Consider the following 7,819-nt stretch of genomic DNA (forward strand, 5'->3'; position numbering starts at 1 on the left):
TTGTTTTATTAATATGAGAGGACTCAAGCTTTTTTTTTTCCCTCATAATTGCTTTTTTTTTAAAAAAAAAAATTTAGTATGATTTTTTTCCTTCAATTTTATCTTTTAATTTTTAATTAGTTAAAATCTATGCTTCCAGTTTTTTCAAATTTATTGCTTCAAAATCCACAATATAACATCAAATAAAAGTTTTGTGTTTTAATCATATCAAAATTCCCGTCCTGTCAGAAAGCTTGGCTGACTATGTATTCAATCTGATGTGCCTTTTTACCAGCGCCCATGATCATCTAATCAGGGACCATATACCAAGATGATACTGCAGAACCCTGCGTATATAACTCATCTTTTATTCACCTATGGTGATAGTTATTTGCTCCGATGACTACAAAAGTGTATGCCAAGGGTTCACAGTAATTGCATACAATCAAGGTGCATGAAACTATAACTTCGTTCGTAAGTTGAAACCCAACTTGTTACAGCTCAAATCTAATGTCCGCAATGATTTCCATCTCCCTATAGTTGTTGCTACATGCTCTTGAAGAAAATTATGGGACAAGTTGAGGTGCTGAATCCCAGTTTGTGTCCCTACTCCAGCTTTTGCAGTGCCGGCGGAGAATAGTTATAGGAAAGATCAATATATGTCGATGAACAATCAGAAAAAAAACATTTCCTATCTCAAAAACATTATTTACTGGGCCAGTTAGCTTGTTTGAATGGAGATCAAGCAAACCCAAATACTGCAAATTTGTACTGAATCAGGGATCCTTCAAACAAGTGAGTTCCTTGACGAAAATGGGATATACGCTCGAGGACCCCAGCAGCAAGCTGCTGTGATGAACCCTCCCCCTAAAAAAATAAATTTAATATCGTGTGAACCATTGGCCCACGTATCAGATATTAAACTGATAAGAACAGATACCATACTTGATCTTAGCCAAAAAGCCGAGAAAGGTATGAGTTTGCTACTGCCCTTGGACTTACTTTTATATGGTTACCCTTGTTTTCTCTTTCGATGCAGTACAAACAAAACTAGCCAATACTAAAGAAATGCTAGGGCAAACCTTCGATGAACATACACGAGCTAGCGACAGACAACGATCGCAAGCGTCCTCAGTTAGAAGAAACAAGAAGAAGATTGGTTGTGATATGTTTTGATGAGCTTAACAAAACACTGTATATTGATTTGTATTTATAGACATTAGTACAACTATCATAATGGAGCAAGAAAAGGAGACAAATGTGGAGCTAACTTAATTTGCAGTTGTATCAGAAACCTTAACATCCTCAACATCTTTTCTCCAATTTTCTGGTAACCTCACTTACCATTCATCTCATCAAATGTGCAACACTAATCAAATTAGAAGGGAGAAAAAGAACAAGACAAATTCAAATGCACAAGAAAAATACTGCAAAGGCAAGATACCTCCACGGGAATCACTTGCTTCGAGATTTTGCTTCTTTCCTTTAGAAAAGCAAGCTTCGTTCAAATGAGTTTCCATGCATCTACAAGGTCCACAAACAAGTTAAAATCATTGACTAAAATTCATTATCAACTGAATGCATGACAAGGAAATGTCATTGATATCTTCTAGTTTTCATGGAGTACTTCACCATGTACTTCAAAATTAGAGCACGTCTAATCATGAAGTATTCTAAAAAGAGACAGGAAGGAGACTGAGAATATATGTTTCTTCGTTTATGGAAAATTAATGTTTATTAGCTGCAATTCTGGCAATGGGTTATTGAATCCCCACTACTCCCCCAGTATACAAACACGTCAGCTCATGTGCAGAGGATAATTTATATCCCCCCCTCATTTTCCGATTATGATACTTCCGATCATAGGCACCATTAATGTTAGGAAACTGGTATTTGCTAGCTGGAATATCAGGAATTACCAATTCAGTCTCCATTCTGCAGCATATACCACATTTAGTGTGGCATAAGATCCACTTACATTTTCCTTTGACGAATCCCACTCAGATTAAGAAGCGAGTGAAGAAAGGTGGCTTTTGCCCTTCAGTAATGACATGAATAGGAGTCTCGGAAGATAGTCCTTCTACCAGTGGGTCTGTCCGTAGGAATCTCAGCCAGTTCATTCCAAGTGAAACTACGAGAAAGAAAAAAAAACAGATAAAAGTGAAAACTGAAGAGCCTCGAGAATATTATTCTTGGCTAATCAATGCACTCGAATCATTGTCGTGTATTGGACTAAACGTCGCATATGGAATGCCATAGCACATGAGACCAATAACCAAGTACTTAAACCTGGATACATTTATACCAAATGAACCATGAGTTGTTATTTAAATGAAGGAAAAATCTAAAGAACTGTTTCTCTCCAGCATTTCTTTGTTCAAAGAACTGTTTTCACTTGGACACAACTAAACTGTGTCGCTATCCTGTTAACAAGGAAACTAAGTATATTGCAAATCAGTGCTTGGCCTAGCGGTGGAAGGGGTTTGTCTCCTTCCACTGCACCTGGATTCGAGTCCTGGCGTGCACGCCTGTCACCCCCGCGGTACCTTACATGTTTATTGGGTTTGCAGGATATTCAGTGGGCCGTGGGGATTAATCGTGGTGCGTGCAAACTGGCCCGAACACTCCACGTAAATAAAAAAAAAAAAGTATACTAAGAAAAAGAAGCATGAGGTGTTATTTAAATGAAGGGAAAATTTAAAGAAACAGTAAACACATACAAAGCATGCAGGCACATACTGGAAGACATGCCACAACTTCATCCAGAATCCAAAATTAAAAAAAGAAAAGAGAAGAAAGTAAATCTTCTATGAATTTAGGGAAGTTAAGGGCAAAGTATTATAGTTTGTATTTGTAAAAACACAATATAGCATGCTTTTGGTGGCCATATACAAGGTGACTTCAATAGTTGAATGTTACCAATCCTAATCCTTAGCAAACTCGCTGAGCTTTTGAATGGAATTCCTAGACTTGGCAATATGCAGGAGGGTCCATATGTCCAAAACAACAGAGAATGTCTGAAGATGAAGAAAAAATCTCACCAGTATAGTTGTAAGAATGGAGAATCAGGTTCTTTCTCGACACCAGAAGGTGAGGCCCTAGGAATTAGAGAATAACCACCAAATAAACTCCAGCTTTCACCAACAGGATCGCCAACATAAAGCATGCATTGCCAACAATGAGCGATATCGCAATGTGTGCCTATCTGAAACAACTGAGGGTTTTCTCAATAAATGAGCGATAAATCTTCAGCATCTCTCAAGTCATGGATGGATAATCCCATTTCCACAGAATTTTATAGAGTTGTTCATAGCTTACTTCTTTCACAGAAACAACAATATGCTCCCCTTCGACTATTAACAAGATAATTTTGTATGATTCACCATCCAACCGTCCTGACATGGAAGAAAACTGGCCTTCAATGAGTATAACACAAGGCTTAAAGTATGACAGGAACTGCTCTGTTGCTTGGCCCTGAATTTCCCTATACTGCACAGTACAGGGCCCTAGAGCTGAATCTAGTTCAAGTGCTTTGTCTGATGCCAGGTCCGTTCCATTAAGCAACCTTAGAACACCTTGTACTAACTGCAAGCTACCAAATTTAGAATTTAGTGGCCTACAAAACATTACAGTCTAAAAAGAGAGATGGAAACGAGTGTCTGATGAAATTGAAATGGACGAGATCCATGGTCAATAAACTAAACAGATTTTCATAAATCTCATAGATCAAAAGTCACTTAACACAGCATCACGATAAGGAAGAAGCAGCAATTAATAAACTCAAAAGCAAAATCACATTAATTAACTAACCAACTGCCTGCTTCTATAAAGACAAAATGCGTTGAAAAAACAAACAATGAAAAGAAACGAACAAGTGGACCGAAGATAACATGAATCATTCAACAAAATTTATTAAAAACCTCTCAATTTATTTTTATAGATTACACATATTATCAATTTTATCTGTGATGAAACAAAAAAAAAAGTTCAATCAATAATTCCCATATCTTGTTGGTCAACGGATAAAGGAGATTAAAATTCCAATAATTGAAAAATTATTAGTTTGAAATCGCAAATTCTTTAAATTCCAGATCAAAGTTGAAAAATTATGAATTATAAGTATGAATTTACTCTTATAGGTTTTATAGTTTACTTTAGCTTGTTACTAAGTTATTGGTTGTGCTCAAATTAATTTTTTTTTTAATATAAAGAAATTATATGCAATGATGTTGCTAATGTGTTTTATGGATGGTAAAAAATTTAAATCACGTGGGGTTAACCTTGTATAATCTGATTGTTTTAAAGGGTATAAAGGCAATCAAGACGATCAATAAAAAGATAATTTAATTAAAAAAATTAGACGATATTTGTTTTAATATTAAGATGACACAAATTAAAATAACTCGGGACCTACAAAATCATGATATAGATCATAAGACCGGGAAAACTCATAAAAAGCTAGAATAAACTATCACATATAATTTTCAATCAACCCATTAAAGAATAAAACTGAGTAAAAAACCAATTAAAAAAAAGATAAAAAAAGAGCCAAATAAAACCACAAAATCCACAATTTGGGTCATGAAAGCAGCATAACCTTATAGAAAGCAAATTGAAATAAATAAAAAGTTTAATTACTAGTAAATCTAATATTAAAAATAAAATTAAAAAAAACCAAAAAAACTGATATAGTAAATTGTAAATGATATTTGTGAAAGAGTAAACAGTAAATTCAACTCCTTTTTTGTTAATTTGTAAGTGTTAATTTTGGTTAGAGACCTAAGCTAGACCAGTTAGAATGTGTTAAAAAGATGAAATGGTTTGCTGCATTAACTTGAACCATTAATGTTGTTGAAAGAATAGAAAACAAAACATTAAGTATAAAACTAAAAGGCATGGGTTTTTTTCCGTGCAAGATTTCAGTGTTCATCCTCTCACATATTAATGTGGATGAACTATATATAATTTTTTATTCTTTTAATTTCATCCTTAAACTTTTTTTCTTGACGATTTAGTCTTAACTGAAGACCAATTGATTTTGATTTTCTATGAAAGGATAAGATTGAAAAAAAAAGACAAAAATGAAAAAGATATCAAACATGGGTGGTGTGCCATAAGTTTCGTAAAAGATACTGATACGACCAAAAGATTGATTTCTCCTAAGTATAGAAGTGTCGAAGCAATAAATAACCCGACAAGACTGGGATCGAACCACGGGGATGTTAACTATATAAATTATAAACAACAACAACAACAACAATAATAAGTTAAAGAGGACTTTGAGGTTGTAAAATTAATGTGAGGATTAAACAATGATAAAAAACAAATGTCAAGGTTAGAGGATCCACTAATGGTATTTCAAATAAGTATAGTATAAACTCTTTTTATTGCTCAACTGAAAATCATACACAAAAGAGGCTCCAATCGAATTATAACTTATTAACATGATTACATTAGTTATCTTATTTGAATAATGCTAATACTTGTAAATATTGTCAGGTATACATGATTATAACTTACGTTAACAACAAATCAAGTTCCTTTCATAGCACAAGTGTCGGTTACACCATATAATTGGGCTATAAAAGTGTCAAGTATTTGTTATATCAAGTGTTAAACAACATAAATCTAGATTAACAATTTAACAAGAAAAGTATTAAGAGTGAACAAGATAACAAATACAAAACATGTTAGTATCAAACATTAAAGTCCATGTTGAGTTTATACTTACTTATTATTACACCATTAATGTAACATTTTCACCTTGACATAATAAAATTAACTAAATATAATGAAAGAAGAGAAACATAAATAAACAAGATAAAAACATAAATAAGATATAAGTTAACTAAGTAAAGGAAAGAAAATAAAAAGGATAAACAAGAGATTAATGAAAGCAAAACTTAAACATTATAAAAATATAAAAATATAAATAGAAAGAGCAAGAATATGATCTTGATTTGAAAACCAAGATGCCTAAATGCATAGCAAATGCCTCCTTTTATACGTCAAAATTGAGAACTATTGATTTGTTGACTAATTGTTGAGTGGGTGGCCAAATCTTGACTTGGTAACAATCCTTATCTTCTTATCTTAACAAAACATCATTGTTAACATTAGAATTTGGATAGACTTAATTCATGAAAGTTCTAGAAAATTATCTCATATTTCTAACAACAAAAATTAAGGTCATTTGGACTTCGAGAACTCAAGATATGGGCTAAACATTGAACAGTTTCTGATTTGTAGGACAGATTCTGACTTCTCTTTTGATGCTAAGATTTGGACTTTCAAATGGCAGAATTGAGTTTTGAATAATTATAAATATTTTAGGCCTATGTCTTAACTTTTCATCCATATAAAACATACCTAAATTCAAGTTCTACAGCTCCAGATATGATCCAATGACTGAACAGTGTTTCAGTTTGGACTGCACTAGTATTTTTTTTCTAAGCCTAGCCCTCTCTTTGTCTTCTCAATTTTAGTAGTTAAACTCATCAATCAATCATTTTATTTATGTAATAGACCTATATTAAGATAAATATTTATCATAAATTAAAGGTATCTTATAATATTAGACATGATATTATAAAACATGCTCTAGTTAAAGAGTTATTGATATTTCAAGTGCAAAAATGATGATATAAAACCTTGATAAAAAATACACTTTTAAGTACTAATCACACCCCTAAACTAGCTTATTACTAGTCCCTAGTAATCAAAGCGTTAAAATAGAAAAACTAATTTGCAAATTCCACAAAGCAAGTCATTTATTATTCATCTTCTATTAATCTATTCAGATAAACAAACTCTCATTAAATTTATATATATGCTCAATACCTCTTTATCAATATACTAATAAACCTTTCTTTTGCACTCAGTATATCAATACATAGTTTTAGGGCTTTACTTAGACAAAAATAAAATTTTATTCTAATGTTTAAGGTTAACTTCCTTGGGTTAGGATTATTATCTTCTTCTTTTTTCCTCTTTTTTTTTTATGAATATATATAAATAAAAAAAAATGCATCTTTAATCCATATAATGAGCTTTCAGCTAATGACTCCCAGACCAGTTGGTCTTAGAACATTAGGTGATGAGACACCCTTTCAAGCTTAATAACTCGTGTTGTAGATACTAATACGTAGATAATATAATGTTTGATTCCCTTAAGCTTTTCTCCTCAACCCATGTAACAAGTGTTGGGCCAATAGCTTCCAAGTCAGTTGGCTTTAAAGTATTAGGTATTAAAACACCCCTTCAGGCTTAATTGCTTAGGTTAGGAAGGCTACGAAACTAAACTTATCTATGTTTTTATTATTATTATTCAAATTATATATTATCCATTTCTCTTAGTTGTTACCTTTAACAAAAAAAACATAAATAATATAATAATCCAATCTGCAATCCATAATCATATGTTAAAGAAATGTATATGTGAAAATAAAGGTTTAAGAATACTTGTTAAATGAGTATATGAGCAGAATTAAATGATAATAATGCAAGAGTTTGTAAATCTGAATATTTCAAGAAGCATTCTAATAGATCTTGTTAAGAATGTTTATTAAGATGCGTCTCAAAAGTCACTTTAACAAAAGAATTTCTTTACTCTACCATTCTAGTAACAATTTTGTCAAATGATTTTAATAATAGCAAAAACAAACAGAGTTTTTTTTTAATGTCAACTACTACCCTTTTTTCTCAACCAAAACGAGACATTGTCCTCAATATCCAAAGGTAAAAAAATAGGGTATAGAAGACATCACTTCAAATAACAAATACTGACAATCTTGAAACACACTTAAACAAATATAAGAAACAACAAAACACAATAATAAAA

Source organism: Populus euphratica, unplaced genomic scaffold (genome assembly GCF_000495115.2).
Source record: "Populus euphratica unplaced genomic scaffold, PopEup_1.0 scaffold42.1, whole genome shotgun sequence".
Lineage (NCBI taxonomy): Eukaryota > Viridiplantae > Streptophyta > Magnoliopsida > Malpighiales > Salicaceae > Populus > Populus euphratica.